Genomic DNA, 19,672 nt, shown 5'->3' with positions numbered 1-19,672 from the left:
CCACAATCCTTTGCAATGGCTTATGGTCATGAACTTTTTCTCACCGCTGTCTTAAAGTGTCCTTACGTGGTAGCTCTTAAAAGCTGGCCCACTTGAACAGTTAACTTTGCGCAGTGGCAGTATCGTAGCCTATGAGGTCAATCCGAGGCGTGATTATTGCTAATTGAAAACTTTACCCAATACCCCGCCATGATGACTTGAAATACAGTCAGCATTGGCAATTTTTGACAGGCTCTAAGGAGACTGAAAGATTGGTTTAAAAAAAGTTTATGGCGCCCCATGTCTAGGGCGTGTCTTACATGACTCCCGTTTCTTCCTGAGCTCTGTTGCACCATTCCTTCCGCTGGCTTCCTTGCATTTCCCTTTTACCTTTCTCTCCCACTGAATCCACTTGTTTCCGGCAGCACACTATTCTCACTACATGCTACGAATTCCCATCCTTCGGCTCATTGGCCTAGCATTTGCCTTTATGCAAATTGCTCCTTCGCACCCTGAATCCAGCTCAATTATTCACACCTAACCACCTGAAGGCACTAAAATTACTGGTAGCTAAGGAAAACAACGATCAGCCACGAGGTTTGGTAATCTTTTGTAGCCTTCTATCATTTGGATTATTTATTTGCTCTTCTTTTTTTTTTTTTTTTAAACTTGCTTTATTATTTCACCACAGCCTAAAGGAAAGGCTTCCCAGCGGGCGTGCCTTTGAATGTACCCATCATGTCATACTTACCTGGCAGGGGAGCAATAGCCATGATCCCTAAGGTGGCTCTCCCAGAGTGAGGCTGGTTCATTGCACTCCGTACCAGTTGACCTCTGCGATTTCCTCAAATGTGGGAAACTCGACTGCATAATTTATGGTAGTGGGGGACTGCGTTCGCGCTTTCCCCTGTGTTTGCTTGTTTGACAAAAATAGAGAACTTCACCAATTCTGACGAAGGATAATTTCAGCCACGGCACCCGTCTTCTTTGGCTCTTACTTTCCACATCAAGCAGGCAGCGACAATCATTTCCTAGGCTTGATCATTTTTATTATCTATGTTTTCTGGAGACCAGTTTTAAGCCAGAATTTCACTTTTTATTTTAACTTTTCAGCTTTTTTTTCATCATTTTTTTATCCTGACTTCTTTTGATTTATTGTATGCTTCAATGCAATGGAAGAAATAAAGAATTGGAGACCTATATTACGTCTTCCAACAGAACGTAACGTTTGATTGAATTTCTGGGAAAAAAAGATTTTCTGGATCAAGGCAGTGAATTGCCGCTTGAGACAATCAGACCAAACCTTAGGAATAGCTGGGTGGTCGCTAGCACTTACTAATGAACACCATGGAATTTTGAAAAAGCCACCACAAATGTTCTTTCAGCCCTGTTGAGTGTGGATGAAGAGAAGACAGGTGCTAGGCAAGGGTCATTCCTATCGATGGAGTCATGAAATGTGTGACTTTGGGGACGAACGTAGACCAGCGGATTGTGTACTCTGCCTAATGGCTGCTGTAGTAGAATCTTGGCAAAACTGTTTCCAAAGAGAGAAAAAAAATTGTACAAGGTTTGCTGCAAGATATGGTTGCCCTCACTCTCTGTTATAGGTTTGGAACCATTCCAAGATGCCATAAAAGAAGACCGAGGAATTTGTTGGGGTTTAAGCTTCCCTGTAGGAGGAAGCGGGCCTAATTAGAATATTGCCTCCCATAATCCTTTGCAATGGCTTATGGTCATGAACTTTTTCTCACCGCTGTCTTAAAGTGTCCTTACGTGGTAGCTCTTAAAAGCTGGCCCACTTGAACAGCTAGCTTTGCGCAGTGGCAGTATCGTAGCCCATGAGGTCAATCCGAGGCGTGATTATTGCTAATTGAAAACTTTACCCAATACCCCGCCATGATGACTTGAAATACAGTCAGCATTGGCAATTTTTGACAGGCTCTAAGGAGACTGAAAGATTGGTTTAATAAAAGTTTATGGCGCCCCATGTCTAGGGCGTGTCTTACGTGACTCCCGTTTCTTCCTGAGCTCTGTTGCACCATTCCTTCCGCTGGCTTCTTAACATTTCCCTTTTACCTTTCTCTCCCACTGAATTCACTTGTTTCCGGCAGCACACTATTCTCACTACATGCTACGAATTCCCATCCTTCGGCTCATTGGCCTAGCATTTGCCTTTATGCAAATTGCTCCTTCGCACCCTGAATCCAGCTCAATTATTCACACCTAACCACCTGAAGGCACTAAAATTACTGGTAGCTAAGGAAAACAACGATCAGCCACGAGGTTTGGTAATCTTTTGTAGCCTTCTATCATTTGGATTATTTATTTGCTTTTTTTTTTTTTTAACTTACTTTATTATTTCACCACAGCCTAAAGGAAAGGCTTCCCAGCGGGCGTGCCTTTGAATGTACCCGTCATGTCATACTTACCTGGCAGGGGAGCAATAGCCATGATCCCTAAGGTGGCTCTCCCAGAGTGAGGCTGGTTCATTGCACTCCGTACCAGTTGACCTCTGCGATTTCCTCAAATGTGGGAAACTCGACTGTATAATTTATGGTAGTGGGGGACTGCGTTCGCGCTTTCCCCTGTGTTTGCTTGTTTGACAAAAATAGAGAACTTCACCAATTCTGACGAAGGATAATTTCAGCCACGGCACCCGTCTTCTTTGGCTCTTACTTTCCACATCAAGCAGGCAGCGACAATCATTTCCTAGGCTTGATCATTTTTATTATCTATGTTTTCTGGAGACCAGTTTTAAGCCAGAATTTCACTTTTTATTTAAACTTTTCAGCTTTTTTTTCATCATTTTGTTATCCTGACTTCTTTTGATTTATTGTATGCTTCAATGCAATGGAAGAAATAAAGAATTGGAGACCTATATTACGTCTTCCAACAGAACGTAACGTTTGATTGAATTTCTGGGAAAAAAAGATTTTCTGGATCAAGGCAGTGAATTGCCGCTTGAGACAATCAGACCAAACCTTAGGAATAGCTGGGTGGTCGCTAGCACTTACTAATGAACACCATGGAATTTTGAAAAAACCACCACAAATGTTCTTTCAGCCCTGTTGAGTGTGGATGAAGAGAAGACAGGTGCTAGGCAAGGGTCATTCCTATCGATGGAGTCATGAAATGTGTGACTTTGGGGACGAACGTAGACCAGCGGATTGTGTACTCTGCCTAATGGCTGCTGTAGTAGAATCTTGGCAAAACTGTTTCCAAAGAGAGAAAAAAAATTGTACAAGGTTTGCTGCAAGATATGGTTGCCCTCACTCTCTGTTATAGGTTTGGAACCATTCCAAGATGCCATAAAAGAAGACCGAGGAATTTGTTGGGGTTTAAGCTTCCCTGTAGGAGGAAGCGGGCCTAATTAGAATATTGCCTCCCATAATCCTTTGCAATGGCTTATGGTCATGAACTTTTTCTCACCGCTGTCTTAAAGTGTCCTTACGTGGTAGCTCTTAAAAGCTGGCCCACTTGAACAGCTAGCTTTGCGCAGTGGCAGTATCGTAGCCCATGAGGTCAATCCGAGGCGTGATTATTGCTAATTGAAAACTTTACCCAATACCCTGCCATGATGACTTGAAATACAGTCAGCATTGGCAATTTTTGACAGGCTCTAAGGAGACTGAAAGATTGGTTTAATAAAAGTTTATGGCGCCCCATGTCTAGGGCGTGTCTTACGTGACTCCCGTTTCTTCCTGAGCTCTGTTGCACCATTCCTTCCGCTGGCTTCTTAACATTTCCCTTTTACCTTTCTCTCCCACTGAATTCACTTGTTTCCGGCAGCACACTATTCTCACTACATGCTACGAATTCCCATCCTTCGGCTCATTGGCCTAGCATTTGCCTTTATGCAAATTGCTCCTTCGCACCCTGAATCCAGCTCAATTATTCACACCTAACCACCTGAAGGCACTAAAATTACTGGTAGCTAAGGAAAACAACGATCAGCCACGAGGTTTGGTAATCTTTTGTAGCCTTCTATCATTTGGATTATTTATTTGCTTTTTTTTTTTTTTTAACTTACTTTATTATTTCACCACAGCCTAAAGGAAAGGCTTCCCAGCGGGCGTGCCTTTGAATGTACCCGTCATGTCATACTTACCTGGCAGGGGAGCAATAGCCATGATCCCTAAGGTGGCTCTCCCAGAGTGAGGCTGGTTCATTGCACTCCGTACCAGTTGACCTCTGCGATTTCCTCAAATGTGGGAAACTCGACTGTATAATTTATGGTAGTGGGGGACTGCGTTCGCGCTTTCCCCTGTGTTTGCTTGTTTGACAAAAATAGAGAACTTCACCAATTCTGACGAAGGATAATTTCAGCCACGGCACCCGTCTTCTTTGGCTCTTACTTTCCACATCAAGCAGGCAGTGACAATCATTTCCTAGGCTTGATCATTTTTATTATCTATGTTTTCTGGAGACCAGTTTTAAGCCAGAATTTCACTTTTTATTTAAACTTTTCAGCTTTTTTTTCATCATTTTTTTATCCTGACTTCTTTTGATTTATTGTATGCTTCAATGCAATGGAAGAAATAAAGAATTGGAGACCTATATTACGTCTTCCAACAGAACGTAACGTTTGATTGAATTTCTGGGAAAAAAAGATTTTCTGGATCAAATCAGTGAATTGCCGCTTGAGACAATCAGACCAAACCTTAGGAATAGCTGGGTGGTCGCTAGCACTTACTAATGAACACCATGGAATTTTGAAAAAGCCACCACAAATGTTCTTTCAGCCCTGTTGAGTGTGGATGAAGAGAAGACAGGTGCTAGGCAAGGGTCATTCCTATCGATGGAGTCATGAAATGTGTGACTTTGGGGACGAACGTAGACCAGCGGATTGTGTACTCTGCCTAATGGCTGCTGTAGTAGAATCTTGGCAAAACTGTTTCCAAAGAGAGAAAAAAAATTGTACAAGGTTTGCTGCAAGATATGGTTGCCCTCACTCTCTGTTATAGGTTTGGAACCATTCCAAGATGCCATATAAGAAGACCGAGGAATTTGTTGGGGTTTAAGCTTCCCTGTAGGAGGAAGCGGGCCTAATTAGAATATTGCCTCCCATAATCCTTTGCAATGGCTTATGGTCATGAACTTTTTCTCACCACTGTCTTAAAGTGTCCTTACGTGGTAGCTCTTAAAAGCTGGCCCACTTGAACAGCTAGCTTTGCGCAGTGGCAGTATCGTAGCCCATGAGGTCAATCCGAGGCGTGATTATTGCTAATTGAAAACTTTATCCAATACCCCGCCATGATGACTTGAAATACAGTCAGCATTGGCAATTTTTGACAGGCTCTAAGGAGACTGAAAGATTGGTTTAATAAAAGTTTATGGCGCCCCATGTCTAGGGCGTGTCTTACGTGACTCCCGTTTCTTCCTGAGCTCTGTTGCACCATTCCTTCCGCTGGCTTCTTAGCATTTCCCTTTTACCTTTCTCTCCCACTGAATTCACTTGTTTCCGGCAGCACACTATTCTCACTACATGCTACGAATTCCCATCCTTCGGCTCATTGGCCTAGCATTTGCCTTTATGCAAATTGCTCCTTCGCACCCTGAATCCAGCTCAATTATTCACACCTAACCACCTGAAGGCACTAAAATTACTGGTAGCTAAGGAAAACAACGATCAGCCACGAGGTTTGGTAATCTTTTGTAGCCTTCTATCATTTGGATTATTTATTTGCTTTTTTTTTTTTTTTAACTTGCTTTATTATTTCACCACAGCCTAAAGGAAAGGCTTCCCAGCGGGCGTGCCTTTGAATGTACCCGTCATGTCATACTTACCTGGCAGGGGAGCAATAGCCATGATCCCTAAGGTGGCTCTCCCAGAGTGAGGCTGGTTCATTGCACTCCGTACCAGTTGACCTCTGTGATTTCCTCAAATGTGGGAAACTCGACTGCATAATTTATGGTAGTGGGGGACTGCGTTCGCGCTTTCCCCTGTGTTTGCTTGTTTGACAAAAATAGAGAACTTCACCAATTCTGACGAAGGATAATTTCAGCCACGGCACCCGTTTTCTTTGGCTCTTACTTTCCGCATCAAGCAGGCAGCGACAATCATTTCCTAGGCTTGATCATTTTTATTATCTATGTTTTCTGGAGACCAGTTTTAAGCCAGAATTTCACTTTTTATTTTAACTTTTCAGCTTTTTTTTCATCATTTTTTTATCCTGACTTCTTTTGATTTATTGTATGCTTCAATGCAATGGAAGAAATAAAGAATTGGAGACCTATATTACGTCTTCCAACAGAACGTAACGTTTGATTGAATTTCTGGGAAAAAAAGATTTTCTGGATCAAGGCAGTGAATTGCCGCTTGAGACAATCAGACCAAACCTTAGGAATAGCTGGGTGGTCGCTAGCACTTACTAATGAACACCATGGAATTTTGAAAAAGCCACCACAAATGTTCTTTCAGCCCTGTTGAGTGTGGATGAAGAGAAGACAGGTGCTAGGCAAGGGTCATTCCTATCGATGGAGTCATGAAATGTGTGACTTTGGGGACGAACGTAGACCAGCGGATTGTGTACTCTGCCTAATGGCTGCTGTAGTAGAATCTTGGCAAAACCGTTTCCAAAGAGAGAAAAAAAATTGTACAAGGTTTGCTGCAAGATATGGTTGCCCTCACTCTCTGTTATAGGTTTGGAACCATTCCAAGATGCCATATAAGAAGACCGAGGAATTTGTTGGGGTTTAAGCTTCCCTGTAGGAGGAAGCGGGCCTAATTAGAATATTGCCTCCCACAATCCTTTGCAATGGCTTATGGTCATGAACTTTTTCTCACCGCTGTCTTAAAGTGTCCTTACGTGGTAGCTCTTAAAAGCTGGCCCACTTGAACAGTTATCTTTGTGCAGTGGCAGTATCGTAGCCCATGAGGTCAATCCGAGGCGTGATTATTGCTAATTGAAAACTTTACCCAATACCCCGCCATGATGACTTGAAATACAGTCAGCATTGGCAATTTTTGACAGGCTCTAAGGAGACTGAAAGATTGGTTTAAAAAAAGTTTATGGCGCCCCATGTCTAGGGCATGTCTTACGTGACTCCCGTTTCTTCCTGAGCTCTATTGCACCATTCCTTCCGCTGGCTTCCTTGCATTTCACTTTTACCTTTCTCTCCCACTGAATCCACTTGTTTCTGGCAGCACACTATTCTCACTACATGCTACGAATTCCCATCCTTCGGCTCATTGGCCTAGCATTTGCCTTTATGCAAATTGCTCCTTCGCACCCTGAATCCAGCTCAATTATTTACACCTAACCACCTGAAGGCACTAAAATTACTGGTAGCTAAGGAAAACAACGATCAGCCACGAGGTTTGGTAATCTTTTGTAGCCTTCTATCATTTGGATTATTTATTTGCTCTTCTTTTTTTTTTTTTTTTAAACTTGCTTTATTATTTCACCACAGCCTAAAGGAAAGGCTTCCCAGCGGGCGTGCCTTTGAATGTACCCGTCATGTCATACTTACCTGGCAGGGGAGCAATAGCCCTGATCCCTAAGGTGGCTCTCCCAGAGTGAGGCTGGTTCATTGCACTCTGTACCAGTTGACCTCTGCGATTTCCTCAAATGTGGGAAACTCGACTGCATAATTTATGGTAGTGGGGGACTGCGTTCGCGCTTTCCCCTGTGTTTGCTTGTTTGACAAAAATAGAGAACTTCACCAATTCTGACGAAGGATAATTTCAGCCACGGCACCCGTCTTCTTTGGCTCTTACTTTCCACATCAAGCAGGCAGCGACAATCATTTCCTAGGCTTGATCATTTTTATTATCTATGTTTTCTGGAGACCAGTTTTAAGCCAGAATTTCACTTTTTATTTTAACTTTTCAGCTTTTTTTTCATCATTTTTTTATCCTGACTTCTTTTGATTTATTGTATGCTTCAATGCAATGGAAGAAATAAAGAATTGGAGACCTATATTACGTCTTCCAACAGAACGTAACGTTTGATTGAATTTCTGGGAAAAAAAGATTTTCTGGATCAAGGCAGTGAATTGCCGCTTGAGACAATCAGACCAAACCTTAGGAATAGCTGGGTGGTCGCTAGCACTTACTAATGAACACCATGGAATTTTGAAAAAGCCACCACAAATGTTCTTTCAGCCCTGTTGAGTGTGGATGAAGAGAAGACAGGTGCTAGGCAAGGGTCATTCCTATCGATGGAGTCATGAAATGTGTGACTTTGGGGACGAACGTAGACCAGCGGATTGTGTACTCTGCCTAATGGCTGCTGTAGTAGAATCTTGGCAAAACCGTTTCCAAAGAGAGAAAAAAAAATTGTACAAGGTTTGCTGCAAGATATGGTTGCCCTCACTCTCTGTTATAGGTTTGGAACCATTCCAAGATGCCATATAAGAAGACCGAGGAATTTGTTGGGGTTTAAGCTTCCCTGTAGGAGGAAGCGGGCCTAATTAGAATATTGCCTCCCACAATCCTTTGCAATGGCTTATGGTCATGAACTTTTTCTCACCGCTGTCTTAAAGTGTCCTTACGTGGTAGCTCTTAAAAGCTGGCCCACTTGAACAGTTAACTTTGCGCAGTGGCAGTATCGTAGCCCATGAGGTCAATCCGAGGCGTGATTATTGCTAATTGAAAACTTTACCCAATACCCCGCCATGATGACTTGAAATACAGTCAGCATTGGCAATTTTTGACAGGCTCTAAGGAGACTGAAAGATTGGTTTAATAAAAGTTTATGGCGCCCCATGTCTAGGGCGTGTCTTACGTGACTCCCGTTTCTTCCTGAGCTCTGTTGCACCATTCCTTCCGCTGGCTTCTTAACATTTCCCTTTTACCTTTCTCTCCCACTGAATTCACTTGTTTCCGGCAGCACACTATTCTCACTACATGCTACGAATTCCCATCCTTCGGCTCATTGGCCTAGCATTTGCCTTTATGCAAATTGCTCCTTCGCACCCTGAATCCAGCTCAATTATTCACACCTAACCACCTGAAGGCACTAAAATTACTGGTAGCTAAGGAAAACAACGATCAGCCACGAGGTTTGGTAATCTTTTGTAGCCTTCTATCATTTGGATTATTTATTTGCTTTTTTTTTTTTTTAACTTACTTTATTATTTCACCACAGCCTAAAGGAAAGGCTTCCCAGCGGGCGTGCCTTTGAATGTACCCGTCATATCATACTTACCTGGCAGGGGAGCAATAGCCATGATCCCTAAGGTGGCTCTCCCAGAGTGAGGCTGGTTCATTGCACTCCGTACCAGTTGACCTCTGCGATTTCCTCAAATGTGGGAAACTCGACTGTATAATTTATGGTAGTGGGGGACTGCGTTCGCGCTTTCCCCTGTGTTTGCTTGTTTGACAAAAATAGAGAACTTCACCAATTCTGACGAAGGATAATTTCAGCCACGGCACCCGTCTTCTTTGGCTCTTACTTTCCACATCAAGCAGGCAGCGACAATCATTTCCTAGGCTTGATCATTTTTATTATCTATGTTTTCTGGAGACCAGTTTTAAGCCAGAATTTCACTTTTTATTTTAACTTTTCAGCTTTTTTTTCATCATTTTTTTATCCTGACTTCTTTTGATTTATTGTATGCTTCAATGCAATGGAAGAAATAAAGAATTGGAGACCTATATTACGTCTTCCAACAGAACGTAACGTTTGATTGAATTTCTGGGAAAAAAAGATTTTCTGGATCAAGGCAGTGAATTGCCGCTTGAGACAATCAGACCAAACCTTAGGAATAGCTGGGTGGTCGCTAGCACTTACTAATGAACACCATGGAATTTTGAAAAAGCCACCACAAATGTTCTTTCAGCCCTGTTGAGTGTGGATGAAGAGAAGACAGGTGCTAGGCAAGGGTCATTCCTATCGATGGAGTCATGAAATGTGTGACTTTGGGGACGAACGTAGACCAGCGGATTGTGTACTCTGCCTAATGGCTGCTGTAGTAGAATCTTGGCAAAACCGTTTCCAAAGAGAGAAAAAAAATTGTACAAGGTTTGCTGCAAGATATGGTTGCCCTCACTCTCTGTTATAGGTTTGGAACCATTCCAAGATGCCATATAAGAAGACCGAGGAATTTGTTGGGGTTTAAGCTTCCCTGTAGGAGGAAGCGGGCCTAATTAGAATATTGCCTCCCATAATCCTTTGCAATGGCTTATGGTCATGAACTTTTTCTCACCGCTGTCTTAAAGTGTCCTTACGTGGTAGCTCTTAAAAGCTGGCCCACTTGAACAGCTAGCTTTGCGCAGTGGCAGTATTGTAGCCCATGAGGTCAATCCGAGGCGTGATTATTGCTAATTGAAAACTTTACCCAATACCCTGCCATGATGACTTGAAATACAGTCAGCATTGGCAATTTTTGACAGGCTCTAAGGAGACTGAAAGATTGGTTTAATAAAAGTTTATGGCGCCCCATGTCTAGGGCGTGTCTTACGTGACTCCCGTTTCTTCCTGAGCTCTGTTGCACCATTCCTTCCGCTGGCTTCTTAGCATTTCCCTTTTACCTTTCTCTCCCACTGAATTCACTTGTTTCCGGCAGCACACTATTCTCACTACATGCTACGAATTCCCATCCTTCGGCTCATTGGCCTAGCATTTGCCTTTATGCAAATTGCTCCTTCGCACCCTGAATCCAGCTCAATTATTCACACCTAACCACCTGAAGGCACTAAAATTACTGGTAGCTAAGGAAAACAACGATCAGCCACGAGGTTTGGTAATCTTTTGTAGCCTTCTATCATTTGGATTATTTATTTGCTTTTTTTTTTTTTTAACTTACTTTATTATTTCACCACAGCCTAAAGGAAAGGCTTCCCAGCGGGCGTGCCTTTGAATGTACCCGTCATGTCATACTTACCTGGCAGGGGAGCAATAGCCATGATCCCTAAGGTGGCTCTCCCAGAGTGAGGCTGGTTCATTGCACTCCGTACCAGTTGACCTCTGCGATTTCCTCAAATGTGGGAAACTCGAATGCATAATTTATGGTAGTGGGGGACTGCGTTCGCGCTTTCCCCTGTGTTTGCTTGTTTGACAAAAATAGAGAACTTCACCAATTCTGACGAAGGATAATTTCAGCCACGGCACCCGTCTTCTTTGGCTCTTACTTTCCGCATCAAGCAGGCAGCGACAATCATTTCCTAGGCTTGATCATTTTTATTATCTATGTTTTCTGGAGACCAGTTTTAAGCCAGAATTTCACTTTTTATTTTAACTTTTCAGCTTTTTTTTCATCATTTTTTTATCCTGACTTTTTTTGATTTATTGTATGCTTCAATGCAATGGAAGAAATAAAGAATTGGAGACCTATATTACGTCTTCCAACAGAACGTAACGTTTGATTGAATTTCTGGGAAAAAAAAAAAATTCTGGATCAAGGCAGTGAATTGCCGCTTGAGACAATCAGACCAAACCTTAGGAATAGCTGGGTGGTCGCTAGCACTTACTAATGAACACCATGGAATTTTGAAAAAGCCACCACAAATGTTCTTTCAGCCCTGTTGAGTGTGGATGAAGAAAGGACAGGTGCTAGGCAAGGGTCATTCCTATCGATGGAGTCATGAAATGTGTGACTTTGGGGACGAACGTAGACCAGCGGATTGTGTACTCTGCCTAATGGCTGCTGTAGTAGAATCTTGGCAAAACCGTTTCCAAAGAGAGAAAAAAAATTGTACAAGGTTTGCTGCAAGATATGGTTGCCCTCACTCTCTGTTATAGGTTTGGAACCATTCCAAGATGCCATATAAGAAGACCGAGGAATTTGTTGGGGTTTAAGCTTCCCTGTAGGAGGAAGCGGGCCTAATTAGAATATTGCCTCCCACAATCCTTTGCAATGGCTTATGGTCATGAACTTTTTCTCACCGCTGTCTTAAAGTGTCCTTACGTGGTAGCTCTTAAAAGCTGGCCCACTTGAACAGTTATCTTTGCGCAGTGGCAGTATCGTAGCCCATGAGGTCAATCCGAGGCGTGATTATTGCTAATTGAAAACTTTACCCAATACCCCGCCATGATGACTTGAAATACAGTCAGCATTGGCAATTTTTGACAGGCTCTAAGGGGACTGAAAGATTGGTTTAAAAAAAGTTTATGGCGCCCCATGTCTAGGGCGTGTCTTACGTGACTCCCGTTTCTTCCTGAGCTCTGTTGCACCATTCCTTCCGCTGGCTTCCTTGCATTTCCCTTTTACCTTTCTCTCCCACTGAATCCACTTGTTTCCGGCAGCACACTATTCTCACTACATGCTACGAATTCCCATCCTTCGGCTCATTGGCCTAGCATTTGCCTTTATGCAAATTGCTCCTTCGCACCCTGAATCCAGCTCAATTATTCACACCTAACCACCTGAAGGCACTAAAATTACTGGTAGCTAAGGAAAACAACGATCAGCCACGAGGTTTGGTAATCTTTTGTAGCCTTCTATCATTTGGATTATTTATTTGCTCTTCTTTTTTTTTTTTTTTTTAACTTGCTTTATTATTTCACCACAGCCTAAAGGAAAGGCTTCCCAGCGGGCGTGCCTTTGAATGTACCCGTCATGTCATACTTACCTGGCAGGGGAGCAATAGCCATGATCCCTAAGGTGGCTCTCCCAGAGTGAGGCTGGTTCATTGCACTCCGTACCAGTTGACCTCTGCGATTTCCTCAAATGTGGGAGACTCGACTGCATAATTTATGGTAGTGGGGGACTGCGTTCGCGCTTTCCCCTGTGTTTGCTTGTTTGACAAAAATAGAGAACTTCACCAATTCTGATGAAGGATAATTTCAGCCACGGCACCCGTCTTCTTTGGCTCTTACTTTCCACATCAAGCAGGCAGCGACAATCATTTCCTAGGCTTGATCATTTTTCTTATCTATGTTTTCTGGAGACCAGTTTTAAGCCAGAATTTCACTTTTTATTTTAACTTTTCAGCTTTTTTTTCATCATTTTTTTATCCTGACTTCTTTTGATTTATTGTATGCTTCAATGCAATGGAAGAAATAAAGAATTGGAGACCTATATTACGTCTTCCAACAGAACGTAACGTTTGATTGAATTTCTGGGAAAAAAAGATTTTCTGGATCAAGGCAGTGAATTGCCGCTTGAGACAATCAGACCAAACCTTAGGAATAGCTGGGTGGTCGCTAGCACTTACTAATGAACACCATGGAATTTTGAAAAAGCCACCACAAATGTTCTTTCAGCCCTGTTGAGTGTGGATGAAGAGAAGACAGGTGCTAGGCAAGGGTCATTCCTATCGATGGAGTCATGAAATGTGTGACTTTGGGGACGAACGTAGACCAGCGGATTGTGTACTCTGCCTAATGGCTGCTGTAGTAGAATCTTGGCAAAACTGTTTCCAAAGAGAGAAAAAAAATTGTACAAGGTTTGCTGCAAGATATGGTTGCCCTCACTCTCTGTTATAGGTTTGGAACCATTCCAAGATGCCATATAAGAAGACCGAGGAATTTGTTGGGGTTTAAGCTTCCCTGTAGGAGGAAGCGGGCCTAATTAGAATATTGCCTCCCACAATCCTTTGCAATGGCTTATGGTCATGAACTTTTTCTCACCGCTGTCTTAAAGTGTCCTTACGTGGTAGCTCTTAAAAGCTGGCCCACTTGAACAGTTAACTTTGCGCAGTGGCAGTATCGTAGCCCATGAGGTCAATCCGAGGCGTGATTATTGCTAATTGAAAACTTTACCCAATACCCCGCCATGATGACTTGAAATACAGTCAGCATTGGCAATTTTTGACAGGCTCTAAGGAGACTGAAAGATTGGTTTAAAAAAAGTTTATGGCGCCCCATGTCTAGGGCGTGTCTTACGTGACTCCCGTTTCTTCCTGAGCTCTGTTGCACCATTCCTTCCGCTGGCTTCCTTGCATTTCCCTTTTACCTTTCTCTCCCACTGAATCCACTTGTTTCCGGCAGCACACTATTCTCACTACATGCTACGAATTCCCATCCTTCGGCTCATTGGCCTAGCATTTGCCTTTATGCAAATTGCTCCTTCGCACCCTGAATCCAGCTCAATTATTCACACCTAACCACCTGAAGGCACTAAAATTACTGGTAGCTAAGGAAAACAACGATCAGCCACGAGGTTTGGTAATCTTTTGTAGCCTTCTATCATTTGGATTATTTATTTGCTCTTCTTTTTTTTTTTTTTTTAAACTTGCTTTATTATTTCACCACAGCCTAAAGGAAAGGCTTCCCAGCGGGCGTGCCTTTGAATGTACCCATCATGTCATACTTACCTGGCAGGGGAGCAATAGCCATGATCCCTAAGGTGGCTCTCCCAGAGTGAGGCTGGTTCATTGCACTCCGTACCAGTTGACCTCTGCGATTTCCTCAAATGTGGGAAACCTCGACTGCATAATTTATGGTAGTGGGGGACTGCGTTGGCGCTTTCCCCTGTGTTTGCTTGTTTGACAAAAATAGAGAACTTCACCAATTCTGACGAAGGATAATTTCAGCCACGGCACCCGTCTTCTTTGGCTCTTACTTTCCACATCAAGCAGGCAGCGACAATCATTTCCTAGGCTTGATCATTTTTATTATCTATGTTTTCTGGAGACCAGTTTTAAGCCAGAATTTCACTTTTTATTTTAACTTTTCAGCTTTTTTTTCATCATTTTTTTATCCTGACTTCTTTTGATTTATTGTATGCTTCAATGCAATGGAAGAAATAAAGAATTGGAGACCTATATTACGTCTTCCAACAGAACGTAACGTTTGATTGAATTTCTGGGAAAAAAAGATTTTCTGGATCAAGGCAGTGAATTGCCGCTTGAGACAATCAGACCAAACCTTAGGAATAGCTGGGTGGTCGCTAGCACTTACTAATGAACACCATGGAATTTTGAAAAAGCCACCACAAATGTTCTTTCAGCCCTGTTGAGTGTGGATGAAGAGAAGACAGGTGCTAGGCAAGGGTCATTCCTATCGATGGAGTCATGAAATGTGTGACTTTGGGGACGAACGTAGACCAGCGGATTGTGTACTCTGCCTAATGGCTGCTGTAGTAGAATCTTGGCAAAACTGTTTCCAAAGAGAGAAAAAAAATTGTACAAGGTTTGCTGCAAGATATGGTTGCCCTCACTCTCTGTTATAGGTTTGGAACCATTCCAAGATGCCATATAAGAAGACCGAGGAATTTGTTGGGGTTTAAGCTTCCCTGTAGGAGGAAGCGGGCCTAATTAGAATATTGCCTCCCATAATCCTTTGCAATGGCTTATGGTCATGAACTTTTTCTCACCGCTGTCTTAAAGTGTCCTTACGTGGTAGCTCTTAAAAGCTGGCCCACTTGAACAGCTAGCTTTGCGCAGTGGCAGTATTGTAGCCCATGAGGTCAATCCGAGGCGTGATTATTGCTAATTGAAAACTTTACCCAATACCCTGCCATGATGACTTGAAATACAGTCAGCATTGGCAATTTTTGACAGGCTCTAAGGAGACTGAAAGATTGGTTTAATAAAAGTTTATGGCGCCCCATGTCTAGGGCGTGTCTTACGTGACTCCCGTTTCTTCCTGAGCTCTGTTGCACCATTCCTTCCGCTGGCTTCTTAGCATTTCCCTTTTACCTTTCTCTCCCACTGAATTCACTTGTTTCCGGCAGCACACTATTCTCACTACATGCTACGAATTCCCATCCTTCGGCTCATTGGCCTAGCATTTGCCTTTATGCAAATTGCTCCTTCGCACCCTGAATCCAGCTCAATTATTCACACCTAACCACCTGAAGGCACTAAAATTACTGGTAGCTAAGGAAAACAATGATCAGCCACGAGGTTTGGTAATCTTTTGTAGCCTTCTATCATTTGGATTATTTATTTGCTTTTTTTTTTTTTTAACTTACTTTATTATTTCACCACAGCCTAAAGGAAAGGCTTCCCAGCGGGCGTGCCTTTGAATGTACCCGTCATGTCATACTTACCTGGCAGGGGAGCAATAGCCATGATCCCTAAGGTGGCTCTCCCAGAGTGAGGCTGGTTCATTGCACTCTGTACCAGTTGACCTCTGCGATTTCCTCAAATGTTGGAAACTCGACTGCATAATTTATGGTAGTGGGGGACTGCGTTCGCGCTTTCCCCTGTGTTTGCTTGTTTGACAAAAATAGAGAACTTCACCAATTCTGACGAAGGATAATTTCAGCCACGGCACCCGTCTTCTTTGGCTCTTACTTTCCACATCAAGCAGGCAGCGACAATCATTTCCTAGGCTTGATCATTTTTATTATCTATGTTTTCTGGAGACCAGTTTTAAGCCAGAATTTCACTTTTTATTTTAACTTTTCAGCTTTTTTTTCATCATTTTTTTATCCTGACTTCTTTTGATTTATTGTATGCTTCAATGCAATGGAAGAAATAAAGAATTGGAGACCTATATTACGTCTTCCAACAGAACGTAACGTTTGATTGAATTTCTGGGAAAAAAAGATTTTCTGGATCAAGGCAGTGAATTGCCGCTTGAGACAATCAGACCAAACCTTAGGAATAGCTGGGTGGTCGCTAGCACTTACTAATGAACACCATGGAATTTTGAAAAAGCCACCACAAATGTTCTTTCAGCCCTGTTGAGTGTGGATGAAGAGAAGACAGGTGCTAGGCAAGGGTCATTCCTATCGATGGAGTCATGAAATGTGTGACTTTGGGGACGAACGTAGACCAGCGGATTGTGTACTCTGCCTAATGGCTGCTGTAGTAGAATCTTGGCAAAACTGTTTCCAAAGAGAGAAAAAAAATTGTACAAGGTTTGCTGCAAGATATGGTTGCCCTCACTCTCTGTTATAGGTTTGGAACCATTCCAAGATGCCATATAAGAAGACCGAGGAATTTGTTGGGGTTTAAGCTTCCCTGTAGGAGGAAGCGGGCCTAATTAGAATATTGCCTCCCACAATCCTTTGCAATGGCTTATGGTCATGAACTTTTTCTCACCGCTGTCTTAAAGTGTCCTTACGTGGTAGCTCTTAAAAGCTGGCCCACTTGAACAGTTAACTTTGCGCAGTGGCAGTATCGTAGCCCATGAGGTCAATCCGAGGCGTGATTATTGCTAATTGAAAACTTTACCCAATACCCCGCCATGATGACTTGAAATACAGTCAGCATTGGCAATTTTTGACAGGCTCTAAGGAGACTGAAAGATTGGTTTAAAAAAAGTTTATGGCGCCCCATGTCTAGGGCGTGTCTTACGTGACTCCCGTTTCTTCCTGAGCTCTGTTGCACCATTCCTTCCGCTGGCTTCCTTGCATTTCCCTTTTACCTTTCTCTCCCACTGAATCCACTTGTTTCCGGCAGCACACTATTCTCACTACATGCTACGAATTCCCATCCTTCGGCTCATTGGCCTAGCATTTGCCTTTATGCAAATTGCTCCTTCGCACCCTGAATCCAGCTCAATTATTCACACCTAACCACCTGAAGGCACTAAAATTACTGGTAGCTAAGGAAAACAACGATCAGCCACGAGGTTTGGTAATCTTTTGTAGCCTTCTATCATTTGGATTATTTATTTGCTCTTCTTTTTTTTTTTTTTTTAATCTTGCTTTATTATTTCACCACAGCCTAAAGGAAAGGCTTCCCAGCGGGCGTGCCTTTGAATGTACCCATCATGTCATACTTACCTGGCAGGGGAGCAATAGCCATGATCCCTAAGGTGGCTCTCCCAGAGTGAGGCTGGTTCATTGCACTCCGTACCAATTGACCTCTGCGATTTCCTCCAATGTGGGAAACCTCGACTGCATAATTTATGGTAGTGGGGGCCTGCGTTCGCGCTTTCCCCTGTGTTTGCTTGTTTGACAAAAATAGAGAACTTCACCAATTCTGACGAAGGATAATTTCAGCCACGGCACCCGTCTTCTTTGGCTCTTACTTTCCACATCAAGCAGGCAGCGACAATCATTTCCTAGGCTTGATCATTTTTATTATCTATGTTTTCTGGAGACCAGTTTTAAGCCAGAATTTCACTTTTTATTTTAACTTTTCAGCTTTTTTTTCATCATTTTTTTATCCTGACTTCTTTTGATTTATTGTATGCTTCAATGCAATGGAAGAAATAAAGAATTGGAGACCTATATTACGTCTTCCAACAGAACGTAACGTTTGATTGAATTTCTGGGAAAAAAAGATTTTCTGGATCAAGGCAGTGAATTGCCGCTTGAGACAATCAGACCAAACCTTAGGAATAGCTGGGTGGTCGCTAGCACTTACTAATGAACACCATGGAATTTTGAAAAAGCCACCACAAATGTTCTTTCAGCCCTGTTGAGTGTGGATGAAGAGAAGACAGGTGCTAGGCAAGGGTCATTCCTATCGATGGAGTCATGAAATGTGTGACTTTGGGGACGAACGTAGACCAGCGGATTGTGTACTCTGCCTAATGGCTGCTGTAGTAGAATCTTGGCAAACCCGTTTCCAAAGAGAGAAAAAAAATTGTACAAGGTTTGCTGCAAGATATGGTTGCCCTCACTCTCTGTTATAGGTTTGGAACCATTCCAAGATGCCATATAAGAAGACCGAGGAATTTGTTGGGGTTTAAGCTTCCCTGTAGGAGGAAGCGGGCCTAATTAGAATATTGCCTCCCATAATCCTTTGCAATGGCTTATGGTCATGAACTTTTTCTCACCGCTGTCTTAAAGTGTCCTTACGTGGTAGCTCTTAAAAGCTGGCCCACTTGAACAGCTAGCTTTGCGCAGTGGCAGTATTGTAGCCCATGAGGTCAATCCGAGGCGTGATTATTGCTAATTGAAAACTTTACCCAATACCCTGCCATGATGACTTGAAATACAGTCAGCATTGGCAATTTTTGACAGGCTCTAAGGAGACTGAAAGATTGGTTTAATAAAAGTTTATGGCGCCCCATGTCTAGGGCGTGTCTTACGTGACTCCCGTTTCTTCCTGAGCTCTGTTGCACCATTCCTTCCGCTGGCTTCTTAGCATTTCCCTTTTACCTTTCTCTCCCACTGAATTCACTTGTTTCCGGCAGCACACTATTCTCACTACATGCTACGAATTCCCATCCTTCGGCTCATTGGCCTAGCATTTGCCTTTATGCAAATTGCTCCTTCGCACCCTGAATCCAGCTCAATTATTCACACCTAACCACCTGAAGGCACTAAAATTACTGGTAGCTAAGGAAAACAACGATCAGCCACGAGGTTTGGTAATCTTTTGTAGCCTTCTATCATTTGGATTATTTATTTGCTCTTCTTTTTTTTTTTTTTTTTAACTTGCTTTATTATTTCACCACAGCCTAAAGGAAAGGCTTCCCAGCGGGCGTGCCTTTGAATGTACCCGTCATGTCATACTTACCTGGCAGGGGAGCAATAGCCATGATCCCTAAGGTGGCTTTCCTAGAGTGAGGCTGGTTCATTGCACTCCGTACCAGTTGACCTCTGCGATTTCCTCAAATGTGGGAGACTCGACTGCATAATTTATGGTAGTGGGGGACTGCGTTCGCGCTTTCCCCTGTGTTTGCTTGTTTGACAAAAATAGAGAACTTCACCAATTCTGATGAAGGATAATTTCAGCCACGGCACCCGTCTTCTTTGGCTCTTACTTTCCACATCAAGCAGGCAGCGACAATCATTTCCTAGGCTTGATCATTTTTCTTATCTATGTTTTCTGGAGACCAGTTTTAAGCCAGAATTTCACTTTTTATTTTAACTTTTCAGCTTTTTTTTCATCATTTTTTTATCCTGACTTCTTTTGATTTATTGTATGCTTCAATGCAATGGAAGAAATAAAGAA

The 19,672-nt window shown here is 42.8% G+C and overlaps 24 non-coding genes across 24 annotated transcripts; all 24 read left to right on the top strand.

The window, feature by feature from the left end:
• Positions 1-102: 102 nt before the first annotated feature.
• LOC134592001 (U4 spliceosomal RNA) lies at positions 103-243 on the top strand. Its single transcript, XR_010088689.1, has one exon. It is a non-coding gene; the product is annotated as a U4 spliceosomal RNA (small nuclear RNA).
• A 479-nt stretch (positions 244-722) lies between these two features.
• On the top strand, positions 723-889 carry LOC134590099 (U1 spliceosomal RNA). Its single transcript, XR_010087074.1, has one exon. It is a non-coding gene; the product is annotated as a U1 spliceosomal RNA (small nuclear RNA).
• Positions 890-1,788: 899 nt separating this feature from the next.
• LOC134592564 (U4 spliceosomal RNA) lies at positions 1,789-1,929 on the top strand. Its single transcript, XR_010089174.1, has one exon. It is a non-coding gene; the product is annotated as a U4 spliceosomal RNA (small nuclear RNA).
• Positions 1,930-2,400: 471 nt separating this feature from the next.
• LOC134590471 (U1 spliceosomal RNA) lies at positions 2,401-2,567 on the top strand. The gene has a single exon (XR_010087390.1). It is a non-coding gene; the product is annotated as a U1 spliceosomal RNA (small nuclear RNA).
• An 899-nt stretch (positions 2,568-3,466) lies between these two features.
• LOC134593324 (U4 spliceosomal RNA) lies at positions 3,467-3,607 on the top strand. Its single transcript, XR_010089822.1, has one exon. It is a non-coding gene; the product is annotated as a U4 spliceosomal RNA (small nuclear RNA).
• A 472-nt stretch (positions 3,608-4,079) lies between these two features.
• On the top strand, positions 4,080-4,246 carry LOC134590470 (U1 spliceosomal RNA). The gene has a single exon (XR_010087389.1). It is a non-coding gene; the product is annotated as a U1 spliceosomal RNA (small nuclear RNA).
• Positions 4,247-5,145: 899 nt separating this feature from the next.
• LOC134593041 (U4 spliceosomal RNA) lies at positions 5,146-5,286 on the top strand. Its single transcript, XR_010089581.1, has one exon. It is a non-coding gene; the product is annotated as a U4 spliceosomal RNA (small nuclear RNA).
• A 472-nt stretch (positions 5,287-5,758) lies between these two features.
• Positions 5,759-5,925, top strand: LOC134590523 (U1 spliceosomal RNA). Its single transcript, XR_010087433.1, has one exon. It is a non-coding gene; the product is annotated as a U1 spliceosomal RNA (small nuclear RNA).
• An 899-nt stretch (positions 5,926-6,824) lies between these two features.
• Positions 6,825-6,965, top strand: LOC134591909 (U4 spliceosomal RNA). Its single transcript, XR_010088609.1, has one exon. It is a non-coding gene; the product is annotated as a U4 spliceosomal RNA (small nuclear RNA).
• A 479-nt stretch (positions 6,966-7,444) lies between these two features.
• Positions 7,445-7,611, top strand: LOC134590902 (U1 spliceosomal RNA). Its single transcript, XR_010087758.1, has one exon. It is a non-coding gene; the product is annotated as a U1 spliceosomal RNA (small nuclear RNA).
• A 900-nt stretch (positions 7,612-8,511) lies between these two features.
• On the top strand, positions 8,512-8,652 carry LOC134592985 (U4 spliceosomal RNA). The gene has a single exon (XR_010089532.1). It is a non-coding gene; the product is annotated as a U4 spliceosomal RNA (small nuclear RNA).
• A 471-nt stretch (positions 8,653-9,123) lies between these two features.
• On the top strand, positions 9,124-9,290 carry LOC134590468 (U1 spliceosomal RNA). Its single transcript, XR_010087388.1, has one exon. It is a non-coding gene; the product is annotated as a U1 spliceosomal RNA (small nuclear RNA).
• Positions 9,291-10,189: 899 nt separating this feature from the next.
• LOC134593679 (U4 spliceosomal RNA) lies at positions 10,190-10,330 on the top strand. Its single transcript, XR_010090126.1, has one exon. It is a non-coding gene; the product is annotated as a U4 spliceosomal RNA (small nuclear RNA).
• Positions 10,331-10,801: 471 nt separating this feature from the next.
• On the top strand, positions 10,802-10,968 carry LOC134591074 (U1 spliceosomal RNA). The gene has a single exon (XR_010087906.1). It is a non-coding gene; the product is annotated as a U1 spliceosomal RNA (small nuclear RNA).
• Positions 10,969-11,868: 900 nt separating this feature from the next.
• Positions 11,869-12,009, top strand: LOC134593089 (U4 spliceosomal RNA). The gene has a single exon (XR_010089622.1). It is a non-coding gene; the product is annotated as a U4 spliceosomal RNA (small nuclear RNA).
• Positions 12,010-12,488: 479 nt separating this feature from the next.
• Positions 12,489-12,655, top strand: LOC134590307 (U1 spliceosomal RNA). Its single transcript, XR_010087250.1, has one exon. It is a non-coding gene; the product is annotated as a U1 spliceosomal RNA (small nuclear RNA).
• Positions 12,656-13,554: 899 nt separating this feature from the next.
• On the top strand, positions 13,555-13,695 carry LOC134592983 (U4 spliceosomal RNA). Its single transcript, XR_010089531.1, has one exon. It is a non-coding gene; the product is annotated as a U4 spliceosomal RNA (small nuclear RNA).
• A 479-nt stretch (positions 13,696-14,174) lies between these two features.
• Positions 14,175-14,342, top strand: LOC134590972 (U1 spliceosomal RNA). Its single transcript, XR_010087819.1, has one exon. It is a non-coding gene; the product is annotated as a U1 spliceosomal RNA (small nuclear RNA).
• An 899-nt stretch (positions 14,343-15,241) lies between these two features.
• LOC134593678 (U4 spliceosomal RNA) lies at positions 15,242-15,382 on the top strand. Its single transcript, XR_010090125.1, has one exon. It is a non-coding gene; the product is annotated as a U4 spliceosomal RNA (small nuclear RNA).
• A 471-nt stretch (positions 15,383-15,853) lies between these two features.
• On the top strand, positions 15,854-16,020 carry LOC134590698 (U1 spliceosomal RNA). The gene has a single exon (XR_010087583.1). It is a non-coding gene; the product is annotated as a U1 spliceosomal RNA (small nuclear RNA).
• An 899-nt stretch (positions 16,021-16,919) lies between these two features.
• LOC134592982 (U4 spliceosomal RNA) lies at positions 16,920-17,060 on the top strand. Its single transcript, XR_010089530.1, has one exon. It is a non-coding gene; the product is annotated as a U4 spliceosomal RNA (small nuclear RNA).
• Positions 17,061-17,539: 479 nt separating this feature from the next.
• Positions 17,540-17,707, top strand: LOC134591448 (U1 spliceosomal RNA). The gene has a single exon (XR_010088227.1). It is a non-coding gene; the product is annotated as a U1 spliceosomal RNA (small nuclear RNA).
• An 899-nt stretch (positions 17,708-18,606) lies between these two features.
• On the top strand, positions 18,607-18,747 carry LOC134593677 (U4 spliceosomal RNA). The gene has a single exon (XR_010090124.1). It is a non-coding gene; the product is annotated as a U4 spliceosomal RNA (small nuclear RNA).
• A 479-nt stretch (positions 18,748-19,226) lies between these two features.
• LOC134590558 (U1 spliceosomal RNA) lies at positions 19,227-19,393 on the top strand. The gene has a single exon (XR_010087463.1). It is a non-coding gene; the product is annotated as a U1 spliceosomal RNA (small nuclear RNA).
• The last annotated feature ends 279 nt before the right edge of the window (positions 19,394-19,672 follow it).

This window comes from Pelobates fuscus, chromosome 2 (assembly GCF_036172605.1).
Source record: "Pelobates fuscus isolate aPelFus1 chromosome 2, aPelFus1.pri, whole genome shotgun sequence".
Taxonomy (NCBI): domain Eukaryota; kingdom Metazoa; phylum Chordata; class Amphibia; order Anura; family Pelobatidae; genus Pelobates; species Pelobates fuscus.
This window is presented reverse-complemented; position numbering and strand designations above follow the sequence as displayed.